The sequence below is a fragment of the Camelus bactrianus genome, chromosome 20 (genome assembly GCF_048773025.1).
Source record: "Camelus bactrianus isolate YW-2024 breed Bactrian camel chromosome 20, ASM4877302v1, whole genome shotgun sequence".
NCBI lineage: Eukaryota > Metazoa > Chordata > Mammalia > Artiodactyla > Camelidae > Camelus > Camelus bactrianus.
Genome location: NC_133558.1, coordinates 43,456,166 through 43,480,648, shown reverse-complemented (window position 1 = coordinate 43,480,648; position 24,483 = coordinate 43,456,166). Strand labels below are relative to the sequence as shown.

At 41.3% G+C, this 24,483-nt stretch overlaps 1 protein-coding gene across 14 annotated transcripts in view; it reads right to left on the bottom strand.

The window, feature by feature from the left end:
* Positions 1-24,483, bottom strand: part of LOC141574279 (uncharacterized) — a 150,045-nt gene that overhangs the window by 62,644 nt on the left and 62,918 nt on the right. For 8 of the 14 annotated variants that reach the window (XM_074349048.1, XM_074349021.1, XM_074349026.1 and 5 more), the window contains one exon: positions 1,412-7,118. The exons of 1 other annotated variant lie outside the window; for it this stretch is intronic. The gene's annotated coding sequence lies outside the window, so the exon portion shown is untranslated. Of the gene's footprint in view, positions 1-1,411; positions 7,119-7,186; positions 8,411-24,483 lie in introns of those variants that run through there. 5 more of the 14 variants (XM_074349025.1, XM_074349030.1, XM_074349022.1 and 2 more) reach the window with 4 other exon arrangements.

Genomic DNA, 24,483 nt, shown 5'->3' with positions numbered 1-24,483 from the left:
GTGAGCAAACCACATAAAGGCCACCAGAAGAAAAGCGCTCACAGATAAGATGGAATTACTGAAGCTGAAAGCAGTCAACCAGCGTATGTTACTAGGAAAAATGATGCTGCTAGAAATGGACTCATGGACATAGAAAGGAAACTGTGGTTAGCAGGCAGGAAAGGGGGGATTAACAGATACACATTAATAAATATAAAATAAATGACAAGGACCTACTATATAGCACAGGGAACTATATTCAATTTCTTGTAATGAGTTGTGCTAAAAACAATCTAAAACATATGTATATACATATGCATATGTTTATAACTGAATCTCTGCTGTACACCTGAAACTAACATTGTAAATTGACTACAATTCATTAAAAATAATTTTAAAAAATAAGTATAAATAAAATCAACGCCATTAAGATAAAATAAAAGAACACACTTATCCCCTTAGCTGTAGGTGGTGGAGAATTCTGGTTAGAAGCACCAAGTCCACTGGATCACTCCAGCACTGGCTGTCACTCTTTCTGACCATCAGACAGTCACTTGGCTTCACTGAGGTTACTTTTCTCTTCTGTGAAATTCTACAGTGGCAACTAATGATGTATAGAATCTCATCATTCACAAGCCCAAAAATTAGTGAGGACTTCCCATGGGCCAGGCTCTGGAGAGATGAAAAGATAGGGTCCCAGATATATTCAAGTGTAGAAGAAGTTTATGCCATAAAGACATTTATTCTTCCTGTTTTGATAGACAGATTCAAGGCAATTCTGATTAGAATTCCTACCAGACTTTTCATGGAATGTAACAAGTTAATTTATGGTCAGGAACAGCCAAGAAACTTCTTTAGAACCACCACTGGGGAGGGGTGGTTAGGTCATTCATTTCCACTGTTCTTTCTGAAGTGATGAAAACGTTCTGGAATAATAATGGTTGCACCACTGTGAATATGCTAAAAGCTGCTGAATTGTACCATTTAAATGGGTGGAATTCATGGTGTGTGAACAATATCACAATAAAGCTGTTATATGAAAAAATATTCCTTGACAATTATTTTTCCCTCTATACAACTAGTCTACCCCACAATTTAAGAAAAACAAAAAACCAAAACAAACTAAACTGTGCCAGGAGCTTTTTAGGACTGCAATGTCCTTGGGTCTCCAACGCCTCTGGTGGTGCTGTTCCTGTTAACACACACTAGCTGAGCTGGGCTAGTTAGGGACTTTAACTATGTTTTTAAAATCGACGGTCACACGTTTCACCCTGGGAGAGGGAAGGAAGGAGCATGTCACAGCCTCATGCCTTCAGCTCATTTTTAACTGAACCAAGCCCTGCTTTCAACACTGTAATCCCTGGCACTATAAAAACACGTGACCTCAACAAGCACCGCCATCATAACACCTGAAATTGTTCAAGGTACTTACCTGGGGCAGAAACACTGAGGTGGGAGACGGAAACTCCCTCAGCACTGGCGCTCACTTTTCCAGACTCCATCAGGAGAAACTGGGCTTTACAACCTGAGGCTCTAAGCCCGGGAAGCAGGGCGCATGCCGCTGAGCTGGTCCTCAGGGAGCTGGAAAGGGAGAGGAGGGCAGCCCCGGGGTCGCAGGGCAGGGAAAGCGGGGGTGGGGACGCCGGCTGCAGCCCCGCTCTGAGGCCAGCACCAGCCAAAGCCGCCCGCCCCCGATCGGGTCCACAGAACCCGCCCACCCGGGACACAGCCCTCCCAGGGGCAGGGACGAGCCAGCGGCCAAGGAGAGGAAGCCCGGGAGGAGAGGACTCGTGGGCGGGAGAGGGGAAGGGGTCGACAGCCGCGGACTGAGGGGAGCCCGGATGGGGCGAGAGGCGGCAGGTGGACACCTGGCCCTGGACAGCTGTGGCCAGGGCGCCGGGGTAGGTGGCGTGGGCAGAGGGGTCTGGCCCGCGAAATTCAGCTGAACACAGGCTGACTCGCGCCCTCGCGGGCTTTGACGCGCGGACCGCCCTCCCGCAGACGCCTGACCCCTTTCCCGGGAGCCCCCCAACTTGCATTTCCACAGCCAGAGGCCCCGGCCCCGGGCAGGAGCTAAAGGCCTACCGGTCGACAGAGCTGAGAAGAATTTGGGGCCGATTCCCAGCTCGGAGTTGGAGCTTCCAACCCCCGGTCCAGCTGGCACCGACTGCACATGCGCAGGAGGGCCAGAGAGCCTCTCTTGGTTCTGTGATAGAGGCTGGGGCATCGAGGGAGTGAGAAGATGGGGGAGAAGGAGAGCAGGGGAAAAGTGGAGGGAGACAGATGGACAGGAGGAGCAGAGAGTAGGTAGGGATCTGGAGAAGGGAGTAGCGGAGATGTAGAGAAAAAGCTTTACTTCTGGGGCACCCCGAAGGAGGCGGCAGACCTGCCTCTGTACCATTCTGTAACCCTTCAAGGCCCGCAGGTCAAATTTTACCTCCCTGGTCCAGCCCTCCAGGCGACGCCTCTGCAGAACCCCTACGGGGATCACACCCGTTGTCCCCACGTGGAGCTGGGTTTCCTGTTGCTTGGGAACCAAACACCAGCAGGTGTTGTCTCTCAGAACTACCTTGGGAAGTGTAAATATTACTCTTTTACAGGCTGGGAAACAGGCAGGCACGATCTCTGCCTTAGCTCCACTGTCCCAGGTGTTGGCCTTGCGGGGAGCGGGAGGTACAAGATCAGAGCCCCAGACAGAGCAGACTGCCTGAGTGTTGGTACATAGTCCATCCCTCCTGGGTAAAACACACCTAACCCAAGTGGAACCATCAAGGGCTCACAGTAGGTTCCTGTGTGTGAGAGAGCTGTCCTCAGTTCCAGTGCCCAGCTTGCTAGATAGGAGTGTTACCGAGTCCAAATTCATTCTCCTCAGTGAAGGACAGGCCAATAAGTTGGGAGACCCGCTGCTGGGGCATGGAAAAGCAAGTTTCTGTAGAGCTAGATGGCAAACTAATGTCCTGGAAAACCATCTCCCCAAGTCAGAATTCAGGCTCGTTTCCTATGTGCTTGGTTGTTGCAAACTTCTTGGTGTAGGAATTCCTTGTTGTTAGAATCCTTTGTTCTTGCAGCTATCTGCCTGGGTCAAATCTCTGTAAACCTCCAACAAAAGTTATTTTCTATTCTGTAACTTGTTATCATTTTACGAATGGAAAAGTGTTAAATATCCTTAAAGGTCAGAGCCTTCAGAATAGGCTCTTCTGTATATTTCAGGCTCTAGGCAACATTGTTTTACAAGCAAGATGAAGCCTAGGAGACAGAGCAAAAGGTTAAAGTCAAAGGAACAGATCTATTATGGAGTCAGGTTTGTTTTTTTCTATTACCGAGGCAGAAGCCACTTGAGGATTTAAATCCCTTTAAGTTAAAAATAACTAAAACTTTAAAGGAATTTACATACATAGGTGGGAATATGCATAGCATATCTGGAAAAGCACACAAAGGATAGTAAACAGTGGCATCTCCAGGGAGGGCTGGAAGAACAGGGGATGAGGGAAAACTTCTTTCACTTGTGTATTTTTGTGCTGTTTGAATTGTTTTTAACCATATGCATGTATTTCTTTTTCAGTTTAAAAAAAGTGTAATGGAGCAAAGGAGTAACAAGTTCAGCAAACACAGCAGCCATGGAATCACTGAGCCATCACTTTTGATTTCAGCCAGGAAGCATTTATTGACTCTCTCCTATGTGCCCAGTGCTGTTTTAAAACTTCTTTTATTATTATTAACTTTATTATTATTAATAATATGATTGATTTTATTAATAATATTATTATTGATTTTATTTTTTAATTTTTTTATTATTATTATTATTATTATTATTATTATTATTATTATTATTATTATTATTATTATTATTATTATTATTATTTTATAATATAGTAACATGCTATCCCTCACCCCTGCCCATGGCTGGTGGAAAACCAACTGAGTTTTTATTGAGTTGTTTTCCAAGGAGTAGAGATGAGTTATAAGCTGAACACATCTTCAGGGCAAAACAGGTGGAGTAGTTTTACAGCACGCCAGACAGCTATGAAGGGTTTTCAATAGAGGCACCCAGACGCTGAGAGAGAAATCCTCCAGGACCCTACAAAAAGCTGCCCAAACTTCCTTCTCCATGGCACTACTGAAATAGGAAAGAACAAATCTGACTCCATATTAGATCTGTTCCTTTGACTTTAAGAAAGCCAAGTTAATACGCTCCGGTCTTTTCATGGGTTATGATGTCACAGAGGAGATGGACAGGTTAACAAGGGACGACTCTGCAGTGATCACGGAGCCGGGGAGCGGGATGGGCAGCAAGATGTTTGACGCAGGCGCAGCTGTGACCGCCCTTCTAGGCAGGAACCCAAAGTCACCTCGACAAGGTGTCAAACACGTGTGTCCACGTCCTCATCACCTCACATGTATTAACGAGAAATGGAAACCCATAAAATGCCAATAACCTTGCTGGATACACCGTCCAAATTGCAAAGTTACAGTTTGACAACTGGCCATCTCGGCTCCCTGGGCTTCATTCTTGGAGAACCTTAAAAACCACTCCTCTGTCCTCAAGAAGTGCTTTCTAATTGTCCGATTTTTGGCTCAGGGATACAGCACGTTCAAGTGAACTTCAATGTCTGCACAGATTTGACTGTCTTTCTCCAGGTTCACTTGTCCATTCTGAAGAGCCCTGAGTTAAGTCCATCCTCTGTAAGATCTATTCCCTCCAGTGACTACTCATTGAGCCTGCAATTAAAAGTCAACTGAGCAAGGCTGTCTGTCCTCAGCTAAAAAGTTCACCCACCCTTCACTGCTTTCTTAATCTCCTCTCCTGGCTAATTGCAACAGACTAACACCTCCCTCTACCAAGCTCCCCAACTATGTCAGTTTTTCTCCCCAAAGAGAAAGTAAGGTCCATAAATGAGGAGTCAACTCCATAGTTACCTCTGAATTCCTAGCATATAGTAATGTCAATAAACAGAAATATGATTGTGGCTTCTTTCCTTTAAAACATTTCCGGTTATTTGAATGAGACCTTGGAAGAGAGGTGTTTGCCGTCCAGTATCTTGATCCACAAGACTCTGGAGGCCTTTTTCGGAATGGCTGTTCACTGATCCATTCAAAACACAGCTTCTCATTCCAGGAGTAGCTGTGCTTCTCTGCCAGGAGTTTGTGGTCACTCTCATGCCAGAACAGCTTAAACTATATCCTTACTTTGGATTTGTTATTTTTCCCCTCTTCCAACAAAATTGACTTTCCCTACTGTCTTGCCTTGAGGAAATTTTTTTCCCTAGTTCACCCTTTAGTAAACCATGCTTCTCGGAATGGGCTTGGCCTTACATATGATCAGTCATCCAACTCCCAGTGTGAGAGGCTTCGGGCTCACCACCTGCCCTACTGTCAAGGCAACTGAAACTCAGTACAGGAGCCAACAGGCACCCCAGGGCTTCTAAGGCTCATGTATCACCCAGAATCCCTGCTTTCTGGTTTGTCTTGGCTTCTGAGGATTTCCCCTCACTTTCTTGACAATTAGCTGTGCAGCTTGAAAGATGAGGAAGGAAGGTTTTATTTCTTAATCCGCATTTTAAGAAACTTGTGTAATGAAGGTTTTCACAAGTTTCTACAACCCTCCATTGCCGAGACAGAAAACACACTAGATATTTTCTAAGTTTAGCTATCATGTGTATTTTATCTTTTGTTTTCTTAACTGCAAACAGACATCTTTTAATTAAAAAAATTTAAGGCCCCAAATAGGATAGAGAAAGGGCATACAAAATTAAAGGGCAAAGACAGAAAAATGATAAATACTCTACAAGGTTAATATAATACTTACTCTGTGGATCAGATCAGCAATTCTCAGTAACAGCTAACTGAAATATGACCATGAGGTAAAACGTCTCTCTTGTCAGGAGTTGGCTAACAGAAAATAGAATTAAATCAACAAACTAAAATTCTAAGTCTGGCGAGGTACAGAAGTCTACCAGCATAATGTGTCGTCTTCTGGAACGGAGGGAGGCTCACCAGCTCTTTACTGTGGAGCCTGAGCCCAGGGGAGGTCGGTGAAGTGAGCTCTGTAATTACCCAATTAGCAAAGTGGGTGATGAATAAAGAGACATGAGCTTTGATGACAGAGATGATACTACTATTCACTTGTCCTGTAAAGTATGCCTTCACGTTCAGTGATCAATACCTCGGCGTCCTCAGGGATTAAGATTATAGGAAAATTCACATCCTGGGTCCAAACCTCCTCTTTGAGCTCGTGACACTGCACTTAGATGTCTCAAGGGCAACTCCAACTCCACCTGCAAAGAGCTGACTTCACGGTGCTCCTCCCATAGCCGTCCTGCCCAGGGCCCCTGGTCGGGAGGCAAGGTCTCTCTGCCTCTCCCAGCTCAGGCCCATCACTCACAGATGTGACTGGACCCCTCCTTCAGGGCCCAGATTTCCTCAGTCACCGAGTCCCAACACCCACACCTGTCCTACCAGATACTCACTGGCACTCACTCAGCACTGACACTGTGCTGGGTACCATGCTGCACACTGTGCACACGTTATCTCACTGGATCGCCACAGCAGTCCTGGGAGGTCGGTACATCACTGCTTTTATTGATTAGATAAATTGTTTCACTTCCTTGAGTGAATCATCCAAAGTGACACGGCTACTGAGCCACAAAACTGGGACTGAAAACCACTTGAAAATTCTCCACTCCTACACCTGGCAGCCACCCAATCTGACTCATCACATCACCTCCTGCTGAGCCTTCTAAATGTTTCTAAGCATTCTACAAGACAAAAGTGATCTACGAGAGCACCCCTCTCCCCTAGGTAAAATCTGTCAATGACTGTCCACTGCCCTTAGGAGAAAGCCCCACCGGGCCTGAGCACAGCCCAACGGCCCGGCATCCGCGTTCCCTCCGCGGCCTCGCCGCCTCACCCACCACGCAGCTCTACACTGGCTGTGTCCAGGACAGGGATGCTGACTCCGTACAACCCGGGGCTCGTCTCAATCGAACAATGATCACCTTCTTCAGTGTCCACCGTCTTCACTGCTGACTCTCAGAAAAATGATTTCTCAGGATGAATCAATATCTTTTTCCTTACAACTTCCCGTCATTGATTATGAGCTCCCCCCAAAGGAGAGAAGACTTAATTCTCAGTCTCCTTATCTGTAAAGTGAGAATAACAAGGAAATATGTGAAGTTTTAAGAGAAATAATATTCATGTGAGGCTGAGGGACAATTCCCAACATACAGTAAGCACTCAATATGTGCTTACTTATTATTAATAAGAATATAACGCATTCCAGCAACCTTAACTCAATATTTTATGGCTATGTCCAACAGACTACAGACACACTGTTGGACGAACCGCTTTGAACAGATCAGCACAAGCATACTGGGAAAGGTAAGCCCTGACTCCGGTTACAGCTGCAGCCACCCAGCACTACGGGGCGGGGCAGTTTCTCAGATTATTACATGTTGCTTGAGCATTTGTCACTAATGAATAAAGACAGGTGTTCTTTATTCAAAGCTCCTGAAACATAAATCTTCAAAGATTGATGCAAATTAGATTTCAAGTACAACACTCTCTCTAGAAATTATTTGATAATAGTCTTAGCTCCTCTGCACATCAAAAGGGCATGTTCTTAATGTATCTGACTACACCGAAAGTGTTGTTTAAAAGAAATTAAGATGAAGCCATCCTAAATAAGCTCTCAGTATCATCTGCACAAAGCCCCAACCAAGGGTCTCATTTCTCACTTCCACATAGTTGTTCAGCTAGCTTAACCTGGGTCTTTGTTTCTTATAACACGGGGGTGGGAAGAGTTGTGGATAGATTTATGTAGCAAATAAAAACCTAGGGTATTTGCTGCATAGAAATCCTAGAAATAAACAAATTGATATATAGTCCTACCCTCAAGAAGCTCAGCCTTTCCATTTACAACAGCATTAAAAATAAAGTGAGAGGTACATTTAACAAAAATTTACAAGATTTGTACATTGAATATTTTGAAGTATCACCAAAAAATTTTAAAAGATCTACATATATGGAAGACATCCCATGTTGATGGAATGGTAGACAATATTGCTAAAAATGTTAGACTCCCCAAAGTGATTTACAAATTCAGTGGAATCCCTATCAAAATTCCAGCTGACTTCTTTGCAAAAATTGAAAAACTTATCCCAAATTTCATATGGAAGTGCAAGGGGCCCAGGACAGCCAAAACAATCTTGAAGAAGCAGAGCAAAGTGGGAGGACTCACTTTAAAGGGTACTAAAAAGCTATAGAACTAAGTCAGTATGGTACTGGCATAAGTTAGGGTAAATAAATCTATAAGACACAATAAAATCCCAGGGGGAAAAATCTTACATTTACAGTCAGTTTTCCACAAGGGTGCCAACAACACCCCATGGAAAGAATAGTCTATTCAACAAATGGTGCAGGGAAAGCTGGGTATCTGCAGGCAAAGAATGAATCTGGAATCTGGACCCCCATATTTTATATTACAAATAAAGTTAATTCAAAATGGATCACAGACAGAAATGTAAAAAATAAATGTACAAACTTTTTAAAAGAAGATACAGTATAAATCTTTGTGGTCCTAGGATAGGCTTTGGTTTCCTAGATACAATACCAGGAGCACCAGTGATAGAAGAAAAAAGCAGATAAACTGGACTTCATCTAAATTAAACCTTTTTCTTATAAAGGACATCATCAAGAAAGTGAAATGGCAGTGGTAGGGGGTATCTCAAGTGATAGACTGCGTGCTTAGCAAGAAAAATAAAATAAATCAATACATCTAATTACCTCCCCTATAAAGAATTTTTTTTTAATGTTTAAAAATCTAAAGCGAAAAGACAATCTGCAGAATAGGAGAAAATTTTTGCAAAGCATGTATCTAATAAGAGAGTTGTATCCAGGATATATAACAAAAGCTTACACCTGAACAATACATAGAAAATCGACCCAATTTTTAAATTTTCCAAGGATTTAAAAAAATACACAAAAGGCCAAAAAGCATATGAAAAGAAGCTCAGCATCAGTAGACAAATCAAAATGAAAATGAGATCTTATTTTACACCCACCAGGATGGTTATAATCAAAACATGCACAATAACAAGTGTTGTTCAGGAGGCAGAGATACCTCATATGCGGCCAGTGGAAAGGGACAATGGTGCAGCTTCTTTGGAGAAGTCTGTTGTTTCCTCAAAAGGTTAGAAATATATGGCTCAGCAATTTCACTCCTACATGTAGAGTCATCCCTTAGTATCCTCGGGGGGTTGGTTTCAGGAACCCCCCATCCTGGATTCCATAATCCAAGGATGTTCGAGTCCCTTTACAATCAGCCATCTGGATCCATGAAGTGGAAACTACAGATATGGCGGGCCAACTGTACAGCCAACAGAATGAAAACATTTTCTGACAAAAACTTGCACATCAATATTCATGGCAGTATCATTCAGAGTAGCCAAAGGTTACAAACAATATCCATCCATCAATGAACGGATAAACAAAATTACCAAGAATAGTCCCACAAACTTTTGGTCATTTAATCTTTGACAAAGGAAGTGAGAACATACAATGGAGTAAAGACAGCCTCTTCAGAAAATGGTGTAGGGAAAACTGGACAGCTGCATGTAAATCAATGAAGTTAGACTACTCCCTCACAGCATACACAAAAATAAATTCAAAATGGCTTAAAGACTTAAACATGTAGACAAGACACTATAAAACTCTTAGAAGAAAACATAGGCAAAACATCTGACATACATCTCAGCAATGATCTCCTAGAGCAGTCTACTCAAACAATAGAAATACAAGCAAAAATATACAAGTGGGATGTAATTAAACTTACAAGCTTTTTCACAGCAAAGGAAACAGTAAGCAAAACAAAAAGACAACCTATGGAATGGGAGAAAATATTTGCAATAAATGAGACTGACAAGGGCATAATTCCCAGAATATATAAACAGCTTTTACACTTCATAAGAAAGAAAAACAAACAACTCAATCCAAAAATGGGCAGAAGACCTAAAGAAACTTTTCTCCAATAAAGACATACAAATGGCCGATAGGCACATGAAAAAGTGCTCAATATCGTTATCAGAGAAATGCAAATCAAAACTGCAATCAAATATCACATCTCGCCAGTCCGAATAGCCATCATTCAGAAGTTCACAAACAATAAATGCTGGAGAGGCTACGGAGAATTGGGAACCCTCCTACACTGTGGTGGGAATGCAGTTTGGTGGAGCCATTGTGGAAAACAGTATAGAGGTTCCTCAAAAGACAAAAAATTGACCTCCCATATGACCCAGCAATCCCACTCCTAGGCACATATCCAGAAGGAACCCTAATTCAAAAAGACACCTACACCCCAATGTTCACAGCAGCACTATTTACAATAGCAAGACATGGAAACAACCTAAATGTCCACTGATAGATGACTGGATAAAGAGGTTGTAGTATATATGTACAACAGACTACTATTCACCCATAAAAAAATAATAAAATAATGCCATTTGTAGCAACATGAATGGACCTGGAGAATGTCATTCTAAGTGAAGTAACCCAGAAAGAGAGAGAAAAATACCATATGAGATCGCTCACATATGGAATCAAAAAAAAAAAAAAAACAAACAATCAAAAAGGTAAACTTATCTACAGAACAGAAACAGACACAGAGACACAGAAACCAATCTATGGTTACCTGAGGGGAGAGGGTGTGGGAAGGAATAAATTGGGAGTTCAAGATTTGCAGATAGTATGTATAGAGTAAACAGCAAGTTTATACTGTATAGCACAGGAGAATATATTCCGTATCTTATAGTAACTTATATTGAAAAAGAATATGAAAATGAATACAGGTATGTTCCTATGTAAATGAAGTGTTGTGCTGTACACAAGAAACTGATGCAACATTATAAACTGACTAGAATTCAATGAAAATATTTTTAAGTAGACAAAAAACGAAAAAAAAAAGATATTATCAAATCAGAAGAATAAATTACTGATTGAGGGTACAACATGGATGGACCTTGAAAGTTTATACTAAAGTAAGCCAGACACAAAAGGGCAAATAGTGCCCTTTTAGGTGAACTGTCTCTAAGCGTTTATTGTACTATTCCAGTACATTTTCTGGAGGTTTGAACTCTATCAAAATCAAAATAAAATGTATTATTCATTAAAAACATAAAATGATTCCTCACAGGAGGGCTTTAATTATTAAATGCAGAAATGCATGTAAAGCTCCTGGAACAACAATTTGCATGTCCACAGACAGTCACTGTTGTCACTGCCACTCAGAGTGTGGTGCCAGCGCTGATGAGGGCTGCTTCCACTCGCTCCCCTGCAGAGAGGAGTGAGGGCCTGGGCTCTGACAGGAAGGGTGACCATGAACATGGGTTAGACAGAGCCACTCCCCAGACTCTGCGTTACCCAGCTTTCTTATACAAACTGCTCCATCTAACATAAACACGCTACAGGGATGGATCTTACAACACAGGGAATATAGCCAATGTTTTACAATAACTATAAATGGAACATAAAAATAAAAATTGTGCAACTATTGTACACCTGAAACTTATATCATATTGTAAATCAGCTATACCTTTATAAAAAATTAAAAAATAATTTAAAAATTTTATCACTTTAGTATTCAATTCGGTTTTTAAGTAACTACTAAACAGCTTAGAAAGTATAAAATATTTAAGTGTGATAAGTTTGTTTACATATTTATTTACATTCAGCCTCCTGCTAAAAGAGAAATTAAACAATTTTTTTAAACACAGCTTAACAACCATAACAACAAAAAGACAAAAGTGAGAGTGAAGACAAAATGGAGATTGAATACTTAAATGAAACCAGGGGAAGGTAAAGTCATAAAAATGAATGCCATGAAGTTAGGGTAAGTGTTAAAGGCCGACTAGAAATTCAGCTGTAAGATTCTTGGCAGCTAAAGCAAAAAGTAAAAGATGATGGGGCGGGTGGTAGAGCTCAGTGGTAGAGCGTGTCCTTAGCGTGCCCGGGGTCCTGGGTTCAATTGCCAGGGACTCCACGAACAGATAAATACACCTAATTACCTACCCCCTAAAGAGCCCCAAAAAAAAGAAAAAGAGAAACTTGTTTCCTAAAAAAACCTGATATTAAATTTAGATTAAATACTTAAAAAAAAAAAAAAGAAAAATAGAAACAAATCAGTGACACAAGCGATAATGCCCGTGAGATAAATCTGCAGTGTCTGCTGGCAGGTCCCCATGTCCCACGTGGGAAAATCTGAAACATCCTTCTCACCACTCAGAGTCATCCTCAGCCCACACCACCCCTCCCCCTGTTAAATGCAGGAGCACGAGTAGGGCCCGGCCTTTGCTCTCTCTGTGTCATCAGAGTGAGACAGGATGGAAGGGGGCAGAGCACACCCATTCAAGGAAGGCCACAACAATTAACATCAAAATGGTGAAGGATTCAATCCCCAATAGGCCTTTAGGCTCAAGATGAAGAGATAAAACTTCTTCTAGCAAAGCTTGAGCTTCATTATACACCCATTGTAATACTAACATGGTGAATAACATGCCCCAAGGCACCATGGCCATCCCAAGGCTAGCCACAAAAGGTCACAGGGTAGGAAATGGCTAACTCCAAGGGAATCCCAGCCCCTTGCCCTTAGGCTGCTCAGTCTACTTATTAGCATATGAAACAACCAAGCCGAAGAAAATGAGCAACACAGCGCCACCTCGCGGTCACCACTCTCTCTCCCTCTTCCGAGAAGGCCCACACTCTGTCTGTGGAGTGTGTACCTACTTTTAATCTGAGCACCCGAACCCCACAACTCGTGGCCTTTCTCTTGCCTTTCAATGTGTCTCTGTGAATAAATCTACCATTACTCAACAGTGGCTTGCTCTTGAAATCTTTCCTGCATGAAGCCAAGGACCCACGTCTGGTGGGGCACATTTCAGGGGCTCAACCAAAGCCTGGGACACAGCCCTTCTCATGCCCCACATCTGTTTTCTTGTATCAACAGGACTGGGATATGAAGGGAGTTCTGAGGCCCCAGCCAAGGGAGAGAAGCAGCCCCCAGGGCTCAAAATGGCGGGCAGCCCCTCCCCCAGCAGGGGCCCTGAGGTCGGCCCTGTTCTCTGTGGTTCCCTGTTGTGCTGACCCCCTAGCCAGACAGCGTTCTCCTAGGCCTGTACCCACAAAACTCTTCTCTCCAAAATTCAAGCACATCATGTCACAGTCCTCTTATTCAACCAGGAAGTTTTCAGCGCACTTTTTCCTTCCCTAGTAAAGAATATATCTGTGCTCCCTCCCATCCCACCACTTCTTTCTTTGTGAGAACTCTGTACTCCTCACATACCATCCTGAACGCAGCTGCCTTGCTAGCTGGGACCGAGATGCTTCAGTCTCACACAGCCTGAGTCCTTTCACTTTCCCCTTTCTACCTTAAAAAGCCTTTCCTGAGTCTCCCACCCCTCTGATTCTGAACTTCACAAAGTGCTGAGGTTGCAGTCACTGTGTGCATACCTCCCAGGTTTTGGCTAGTTTTCCTTCTCAAGATCTTCACTAAGGAGCTGCATCAAGAAGTTTAAAGAGGCTATACTTACATCTGAGCTGAGGAGCCTGCATAAAATTTAAATGGCTTTGAAGAGAGAATTAACCAGGGACAGAGAGGCCGCAGGTCCTAGTCAACAGTGTCATGAGGCAAAATGTTCTTCAAAGGCTCAGTGTGGCTTCTGAACACGGAGTTGGCAGGGAGGAGATGCCAGGCAGTGAGTGGGGTGAGTGACACTGGGTACGCTTCCCCAGCTGGGGAAGAATTGGATTTTGTTCTAGTTTTCCAAACAATTTCTGACTACCTTTTTCTCTTATTGTCACATACCATTTCCTACGAATTAAGAAAAATCAATGTCAGTCATTTGCGCCACTTGGTAGAAGCTACACGATGCCATTCACAGGGCTGGGATATAACAGCCACACCAGTCTTGGTTGAAAGACCAGTGCGGGTATTTCCAAGGTAATCACGGGCATGCAACAAACTCCCCAGCTTCAATTACCTCATCTCAAATGTGAGGCCAATAAAACTACCAAGCAAAGTGCGTGATGATTATGGCCGACATCTGTTTACTAGGTAAGTGCCCGTAAGTGCTGCCGCTGAATGGGGAATGAGTATGATCAACGAGGCCAAGTCAACCTGGTCACACGCGCCCTGCCTTCCTGCGTTGGTGCAGGACCGGAGTTTGTTTAGCTGAGATGAACGCCCCCAGAGCAGCTCCGAAGGGAAAGCTCCCAGCTCTGCTTGGCGAGGCGTGTTCCTTTCCTTCTCAGAGCTGATCACACTTTGCAGTCGTCTGTTTTTACATTTATCCCCTTAGTACCTGCCTCCCCTCCGGAGTTTTGCTTAAGCAGCACAGGTCCAGGTTTGTGTTGCTTCCTACTGGATATTCTGGGCTGGGAGACAGGTGACCCCACGTCTGGCTCTGGGGCTGAATGGAGAGGGCAGAAGGCCCAGGGTCCCATGCAGAACCGAGGCCCCAGCACCCAAAATTATGGTCTGACTTTGGGCAAATTACACAGTCTTCTTTACCCTGAGATTCCTCATCTGTCCATGAAAATAACTGCCCATGGCATATAGAGTTTCAAGGATTAAAGGAAATCACCAAATTCACAACCTATTCAAGGGGCTACCAGTGCATCCTCAACAGGCACATGCTACCTTTACGGCTGTGACACACGCTAAGCGGGGCGGACAGACACAGTGAACACTGCTAAGTGCCAGTTTGTTAAGTGTTTCATGAGTGTTATAATACTGTTCACAACTTACAACAAACCCAGGAAGAAACGAATATTATAATGCACATTTCACAGTTTCACCAACAGATTAAGGGAGGTTACACTCTAGTCCAAGGCCCTTTGGTGAGGAAATGGCGATTTAAACCTGTATCTGAGCCCAGGCCTTGGCTACATCTCTCTCCAAACCACCTGTCCAATATACAAGTTTGCACAGGCCAGCTCTTAAATGCAATGTGTGCCACCGTTTGTCAATGTTTGTTAATTACCATAAACTGCTCTCCGAAACCGCTACAGAAAAGACAGGTGTACCCACATCCCTGCCAACAAAGTAGAGGAATTCTGCCTTGCCTTCTGTAATGTGCAGAAACCATTCCCTACACCACCAAATTCAAATGTATGCTTCATCCGTGTTTATGTTTGCACACGGAATATTAAAGTAGAAGGTACCTGCAGTAATTCTATCTCGGTTCCTTTCCAAGTTTCCAGATTATCCACAATCAGTCTGTGAATGAAAATACTACAATGTGAATGAAAATACTGCAACCATGTCAGTAAACAAATAATGCTGAAACCAAATCATCAGCGGCTGCCGCCATCCCCCAGCGAGGACAGTCCTGAAGACCAGCCTCTACGGCCACTCACAACAGTGCCCTCTGAACAGAATGAGAATAAGAAAAGACAGGATACTTGCCCTAGATAGCTAGGTGCTTGTCTAAAGAATGAATGCAGTGAGCCCACGTGATACATAGAAAATCACTAAACTCTTTAACTTGACATACCTGGCTTTCTTTAGATAACAAACAATGTTTTATTGTTCCAACTACCTGGTCTTTGTTGCAAAGCTCCTATATATCCTAAATCCTCCCCAACCTCTTCGGAGCAGTCCCTCAGAGCGATCTGAGAGGCTGTCATCCCGGCTCGAGTCCTTCCGCCAAATAAACATAACTCTTAACTTTTAGGCTGCACATGTATTTCAGTCAACAGTTTTGGACACCATGAAGGGACCCAGAGCAGACTTTCTCCACCTGAACTCTCCGAGTATCCGGAGCCTTGGTACCAGCAGTGGCCCTTTGTGCCCATCCACCTCCTCGGGGAGTCCAGATGAATTTGGGTGAGTCTATCTTGGTTCTCGGATCTCCCATATTGGGTGATAATCCTGAGTTTTATTTGGCGGTGTATCCAGGTACCTGGCCCTCCAGTTGAAAGATACTGGGGGGGAAAAACCCACCCAGTGGAGACATACTGGGTGGGGCCTGGTTGAAAGATTGCGGGAAACACCCATCTTTAGGAGACGTCCAAGGTGGGGCTAGTTGAAAGATACCAGGAAAATACCCAGTGGAGACATCCAGAGTGGGTCCATGTTGAAAGACACTGGGGTCAGGACTGAGTGGTTAGGTAAGAGGCTGGTCTAATGTTTTCCTCAATTTGGTTACCTCCATTGAATTTTTCAGAATAAAAGTAAAACTCTTATGAGGAACATTTCAACTCCAAAAATGGGACCCCCTTCCTGGCTGGTAACAGTTTTCTCGGATGACTGAGAAACTTGCAGGAATGGTATAGGCAAAGACTTCATGCCATAGAGTTGTCCCTGCGGGAAAACCTACTAGCAATTTTATTCTGACATCCCTACCTTAGAATGGGGAATAGAACTTTCAAAAAAAAAAAAAAAGAAAGAAAGAAAGAAAGGAAGAAAGAAAAGGAAAAAAAGATAAAGAAATGACAGATTGCCAGCCTCCAACTAATACCCCAGCCAGGTTTATATACATACAAAACTTACAAATTTAATTTGGAATTAAAAAAAAAATCTCACTCTTAAAGTAACTAACCAGGCCTGATAAAAACATTTTTTGGAATTCTGGACTTATAAAAACCAAAACCCTTTTAGGGGGAACTTGGATTTCTCTTCCTGTGTCCTTGAAATATAAACGTTTTATCTTTCGCTGGGTGTTTTATGTGTGTGTATGTATGTATATATGTGTTTCCTTTTTGTTTTTAATGGAAAATTTGGACTCTGCCATGCAAAAGGTACAAGTATTGTGTACATATGGTGGCCACACAAATAAATTGGGATTCTCAACAATCCTTTGTACCAATTTTCAGGCATTTTGCCATCTTAACCTTTGTTGCATCAGTCTGGACCATGAACTGCTTTACCTTTTGGAGAGTAAACTTTTGAATTTTATTTAGGCAGCACCCCTACTCTCATTTGGAAAAGCCTCTTCATTTTATTCGTTTAAAATCACTATATATATATAAATTGATGGCCATATGATGGATCCCTTAATTTAGAAAACTTTTAAATTGGTGAAAGTTGAAAGAGCTCTCATTATAAACAGCCGTTTTATTGGTACCTATTAAAATCAAGTTTAAAGGTAGAAAATGTATCTAATGGTTAATCTAAGAACTTATTTTAAAAAAACTGGTTTAAAAAGCTACATTTATGTTTTTCCTTTCCCATTAATGGTTTTAGAGATGTTAATAAAATCTTAGAATAATTAATGTTAATTAGGTTGAGTAACTGGAAAAAAGAATTTAAAAATGTCGAAAGATTTTTTTCTTAACGGAAAAAAAAAAAAAAGATAAGGGGCTTATCCAAAATGGGTAAATATTTTTGATGGTTATTTTGAATGAGATAAATAAAATGGACATTGTTGGATTTAGAGACAAGGTTTTAATACTACACTACGTAAAGTTAAAAAAAAAAGTGGCCAAAGAGATAACCTACTGCCCCCCAAAATTAAAGTTCAAACAAGTCCGTTTTATTTACCCCAGTTTAAAATGTATGTATTTATAGGGATAGATACATATAATATATTTACACTGTGATATTTGATCAATGACTGGGGCAACAGACCAATTAATCAAATTAAAAGTTGAGAAGGGCCTAAGTTCTTTGGCTAAAACTTGGGGATCCCAGAGACTTTTCTATAAAATTAGATACAGTGAAAAAAAAAAAAGAAACAAAAGAAAAGAAGAAAAAGGCTTCTGGCATTCCTTCTAGAAATAAAAATTATTGATTAAACCTAATAAATATTAAAATTAAAGGTATTAGAGTTAATAAAATTGAGATAAAAGTTTGTAAAATTGGTATGTTTAAATGGGCTTTATATAAACTTTTTGCTTAATTATGTTGTGGGATAGATACTTTTCAATGGAAAAACGCTTCCTGTTCTTGGTATTACAAGGCTGGGCACATTTCTGTCCCTCAGAAAATATTAATTGAACAAAATAAAGGAAAGCAATAGAGTTACATGAGCCGTCCAATATAATGTAAATCTAAAAACTAATATTCAGTGGCTAATAGAAAAATATAATAAGAGGTTTACCCTGGGTTTAACTTATAACTCAAGGAAAAGAGACCTTACTAAATGCCTTATGCAAGCTTTGGAAGACAAGATAAATTGAACCTTAAAGTTTTAAAACATGGAATTCTTTGTTTACAGCTCTTCTCACTGATACAAAAAAGCCAAATAAGGAGATAAAATTGGGCCTGCATGACAGAGCAGTTCTCTGGGGAACTGCAAGTGTCTATCATTGTCTTGCAGATCAGAAATGTATACACAGCAAACAGTGACCTAGGACTGAGCCTAATTAGCTCAATGAGATAAAACTTAAGGCCAAAGAAATTTTTGGCATTTTAGAACCCAGAACTCTGATGGGTCCGTCAGACTTTGTCAAGAAATCTTAAATGTCCTTTTCATAAATAGTAAGCCTTAGTGATTTGAGCAAGCAAATTAAGTTTACTCCAACTATTATTATACCTATCTTATAAGTAAGTTTTAAAGTGAAGCTATGAGATCTCTAGCTTTGGTCTGTTTATAAGCCTGAGTACACATTATAGATGTGAGATATTTCTACTGCTAAAAAAAAAAAAAAAAAAAAACAAAGTCAAAGAGCTCTGCTTAATTGACGTAAAAAGTAATAGCTTACAAATTAAGTATTGTTAAAATAAAAACTGACTAAGTTGACCTTCAGGTTCACGTGAACTGGAAAATATTCAATATTAAGATAACACTTGGTATTGTTTAGTTTAAGTATGTTCTAATTAATATAGACTTCTTTAAAGTCATCAATATTAAGTATAAAACCTTTACTGTACCTAGGTTTAATGAAAGTCAAATAAGATCCTGATATATCTGTTACAGATTTGTCAAAAAAATAATAGTAATGTGGTGTGATAAAATTTGAAGTAAATTAAATGCAAATGAGAAGAGAGTTTTGGGTAAATATTTTAAAATGTATATTTAAAATGTATGCTTAAGATAATCTCTAAATGTTTGGTATCTAAATTCTAGAGTTGTGCTAAATTAAGTTAAATTATAGGATTTTATTTAATAGCTATACCATTTTCAGATAAAATAAGATTGAAATATGAATTACTTAACATATGACTTCCTCTTACAGAGAAACTAAAGGTGTTTAGAAATATTAATAAATGCTTGGTGCCACTCTGAAATAGTCTCTATTATTAAGGGAAAGATCTCAGTATCCTAGGAAGGTAAGATAAATGTGTAAAGGAAGATATAAGGAATGGAATTATATTTTGTTAATGAAAAATAGTGACTTTGTCCTGAATCTGGTTACTTCTGAATGGAAGAAAAAATAAGGGACACACTAATACGAGTATAGAAAGCTGGGGAAGGCTTGTGGAAGAGGAACCCTAAGGAAAGAGTTTTGTAGGTGGTCAGAATTGGCTAAGTTTAGAATCAATTTGGGCAAAGTAAATGAATCTTAGAAGTAAGCTGGTACAAGACTAGATTTGGTTTTCTCTCTGTTAAGGGGACAAAATTTTCTTAAAATATTAATCCACGTTCAGTAACAAATTGTAAAGCTTCTTATGCGACTTAAGTGATCTGTTGTGCCTTTAACTTTGAAATATTTTCTTCTTAATGAGTAAGTACTACTTTACAGTGATCTATACGTTTATCTGACCAAGTGTTTTGAAAACTTTTAACAAGCTCCCCAAATATCAATTTCTCATTAAAATTCTTTTAGTCTCCAGTTAACTATGGGATGCTACAAAGGGTCCCTGAAACATCTCAAAGAGAGATTTTAAAGTAGTAAGTTTCATTTGGCATGTTAACTAACATGGGAAGTATTGTCAAATGAATAATAAATCTTCCTAGGTTATATTGTATGAGAAAATATTATTAATATAGATATTCTAGAAATTATATGGACTCCCTAACATTCTGGTATATCTGAAATGTTACCAGTCATAATTCTGGTTATTGTGACCAGGTTTCTTTATAGATTACAGTGTAATGTTGTTTAACCATGCTGTTAATTCTGTTGTCATTTATAGGCAGGTAATTGTTTTCTTCTGATGATTTTGCAAAATACTCTCTCTTCAAGGAGATTTACTGATTTCTAATAAATTTCAAACTATAGCAATGAAATAAACTATGTAAGAAATTTAAAGGTCTAATGAAACTCTGATTAAAAGAATTAGTTACGTGGGACTGAGTAAACTGATGAATATGGCTACAATTTTTGATTTTGTCTGAAATACTACTGGCTTTTAACCTGTTTACCAGACATAAAGAAACTCTTCTCCTTAAACTAGATATGATTCACATCAATTTGATAAATTATACCTATGTAAGCAGACTTAGAACAGTTATCTTTTCTCTCTATCTGATCCCTCAAGAGACTAAAATCTTTAAGGTCCCCAGTGGCTCTATGAGATAAATTAGGAAGATCGTCTAATAACAGGTATAGGAACCTCAAGGTATTTTAAGGACTTCAAAAAGAAAAGAATTTACCTAAATCTGTTAGGCAGAAATCTATGACAAGCCCTTGACGGGGCTTTCCTGGCCTTAGCAAACCTTAATAACATTCTAGCTTAAAAGTCCTTATTAAAAGTTCCAACACAGCCAATTTAAAAGAGCCTATATGATCAAATAATCAGACTTAACTTGTAAACAATTTCACCTTGATTTGACTATATTTGATAAAAATGAGGGAACTTTAGAGAGAAAAAGATTATATTTTAGTGGATATTAAATTCTCATTTTGTTCATTGAGGTCTATATTTAGTAAGACACTTCCCAGATCATTCCTTGCTGTCATGTTAACATTGCTGCAAAGTTTAATTGAATTATTAAAAGGACACTGTATGTTTCTTTCTGAAGCTTAGTAATATATCCTTGGGTAAAAATCCAATGCCCCATGACATGCGGCCACGGGATTATACATACTGGAACAGGCATGACTTAAAAAACTGTCTCCAACATGAATGGAAGGACTCTATCAGGTACTCCTAACTAGACCATACACAGCAAAGCTGAAGGAAACTGACTTTCAGATTCATTTCCAATCAGAAGGAGCCCCTGTGCACTGGCCTATAGAGCACTGCTCACCTTCAAACAATGCCCAAGTGGAGAAAAAGCTACCAGGCCAGGATGAGAAGACGACGACATATGAGGTAGACAGCTGACCCAAGACACCAGACCAGGCCTGTATACCAATTACTTTGATAATTTCTCCTACCTTTGATTATGAACTACTCCAATTGTTAAGTTTATGGTAAATTACCTATGTCTAGTACTTCTGTGTTACCTTGGTGGGTTTCCCTACTCCAAGGCTCTAACTAGATAGCCCTCAGAAACGTTATTCTAAAAAGGAAATTATAGTTCTGTTTAGGCCACTGTTGATCTTACAAGGTGGGAGACCTCACCTGGCCAATTAATACCTGCTCGAAGCCTGACCATAAATACGAACTTTCTCGTAAGATCACTCAAACTCAGTCAGAACCACAAGAAAAATTTTAACCCAAAAATATAACTTCTTGACTATTAAATTCTTAATTGTGACTTTATTAACGTTACTAGCTCTATTACTTATATCCTGTCTATTTTATAAGATTGTTTTCTCTTACATTTCCCAAAGTGTAGCTAGGCCTACAACAAGATTGATGATGGCAAATCATATTGAAGAAATACATAAAATTTATAACCCTGCATAAAATAATTATAACAGTGTGATTTTATGTATGGGAATGAGCAACGAAGGGTAAACATTTCCTGGATCATAACAGACTAGTAAGACAGGCCATCCAGAGAACTTTTAGTATCAACAGGGCCTGATAAAAACACCTAACACCTTGAATGGCAGGTCAGAAGTTTCTTCAACCTGAACTAGGAATGAGCCTTCATAGCACCCTGGGACAAAATTGGTCATGAAATGTCTCTCAAAATATTGGTCGAATTTAGGACCAAGGGGGAGCACTGTGAATGAAAATACTACAATGTGAATGAAAATACGGCAACCATGTCAGTAAACAAAGAATGCTGAAACCAAGTCATCAGCACCTGCCACCATCTCCCAGGGAGGACAGGCCTATAGCTGAGCCTAAGCAGCCACTCAGAATGGTGCCCTCTGAGGGGACTCAGAATAAGAAAGGACAGAATACTGGCCCTAGATAACTAGGTGCTTGTATAACAAATGAATTCAATGAGCCAAAATGTTTACTTCCTCCCATACAAAGAAAATCACTAAATTCTTGAAGTTGAGATGCCTGGATTTCTTTAGATAACAAGCAATCGTTTATTCTTCCAACTCCCTGGTCTTTGTTGTAAAGTTCCTATATAATCCTAGCTCCTCCCCTACTTCTTGAGAGCAGTCCCTCAGACAGATTTGAAGGCTGTCATCCTGCCTCGAGTCATCCCGCCAAATAAAGCATAACTCTAAACTTTCAGGCTACACATTTCTTTCAGTCGACAAGTCCCAGAATAGACACAACTCATCAATTCTGTAATGGAACACACTGGATCAGGAACCAAAAGCATGTTCTAGTCTAGAAAAACTACGGGACCCTCTTTCTTCCTGTCATTATACAATCCCACCAGAAATCATTAATTTGCTGTCTGCTCATCTGGCAACCAAACTCAGAGAATAGTCAACTCAGCAGAGTGCCGTGCCGGGGAGAACACCCCGCAGCAGCATGGCGGGCTGCCTGCCCTCCCGCACGCTCTGCTGACCCCTAGTGTCCTCCGTGGAGACCAGGCCAACAGAGCTGTTCCCAACAGCTGCAAAGTCCCACACATTAAATAAAAGCGTTTTATTTTATAAGATATGTTACGTATATAACCATCTCTGAAGACAGCTTTGCAAGAAGCCCAAATCTTCAACATTAATCTGCAAAGGCAAATGCTGCCCCCAAGGGAAAACAAGTCTTAAAACGATGCTAAGGCCTCCAAAGTCCTCTCCAGGACCATCAATCAAACTGCCTGCAGGCCTGCAACTGCAGGCGGCTACATGTCTGTTTTTAAAGCAACCCCTTCCTGCCGTCAGGTGCTACAATGTCCCTCTACGCCCTCCCATCTGAGGGTAAGAGCAGCCAATGCAGAACCTTGCAGGGAAGCACTGACAAGACTGGACACAGAAGATCAGAGCTAAACTAAGCCTTCTGATGACACGAGCTTGTCACTGGGTCATTTTACAGATGAAGATATATAGAGAGAGGTGGGGTGATCTTGCTCAAAGTCACACAGCTAATAAGTGGCGAAGTCTGTAACCCAGCTACACCCTCCGTTGTGACGCCCCCGCTGGGACGCCCACAGGGTTCTCTCGTGCCTGCCGGACCAGTCATTTACTGTCACTCATAACCCACCACAGGGTCTGACACTAGCCTGCCTTTTCAGCCTCTTCTCCCTCTAGTTTCTCAGGAACAAGGCTGCTCGAGACACTGTGTGACTTCCGGCTCCCCAAACCCTCCGTGCTCAGGGTGGTCTTGCCTGTGCATCCAGCACCCTGCTCAGAGGCTCTTCCTCCCCTGCAGGAACACGTTCCCACTCTCGGCAGGGACACCCCCACAGGGAAGCTCTCTTTTCGCACTCAGCATGGCAGGTGTCCCAGGCCACATCCCGAGCTGCCCCATTAGGACTGCGGGTGCCCAGGTTTGCTAGTCAGACCAGCAGCCTCAGAGCCAGGGTTTATGCCCGGGTCACCCTGCAAACCTACTGCCCGCCATACAGCCCCCAGCCAGCAGTTCACCTGGAAGTCGCAGCAAGTGCCCCACCCAATCCCGAAGTCTCTTCATTTGCCAGCACCGCTGATGACTGGTCTCCAAACTTTGGTCAGTTTTGCACAAAACAGCAGCTTCCACTGTGAAGCAGGGGGTTTTCTCTTCTGCTACCCATCCTTACTGGACACGTCAAGGGAAACCAAAAGGCCTTTTCTCAACCCTTTTCTGATGACACCCTCCCACCCACAATATTCACATGCTCAAGAGCTTTGGGTCCACGTGGTTTTGTTTCCCATACGCTAAGTGGCTCAAAACACTGCGGGATTCTTTCTCTTTTGAGAGTATTTGTTTGTACTGAGTTTATCGGCTTTATAATCACTTTTTGTGTCTCTCTTCAGTGTCCCTCGCAGTTGCCACTTCTTACTCCCTTCAGCAGCCTCCCTCCCAACATCTAGTCTAGGAAATCAGCTGTGATGAGGGGCCCGGGGGCAGTCACAGGAGATGGAACTAAGGCACAGAGAGGCGACATAATTTGTCTGAGAAGATCTGCTTCAAGCCCCAACACTGTGTGTCACGTCCCTCTGTTTAACTCTTATGCTAAACTAGTTAACTTTTTATAGATTATGGTTATAAACAGATGAGGTATCAAAATACATACAAGGACACACATCAGCTCTATGATGTTCATTAACTCCACTATTTCGTTTCTATTTATTTTATTTTTGTTAAAAATATTAGGAACCTCTGCAGTCAATATAGCAAAATGTTAATGG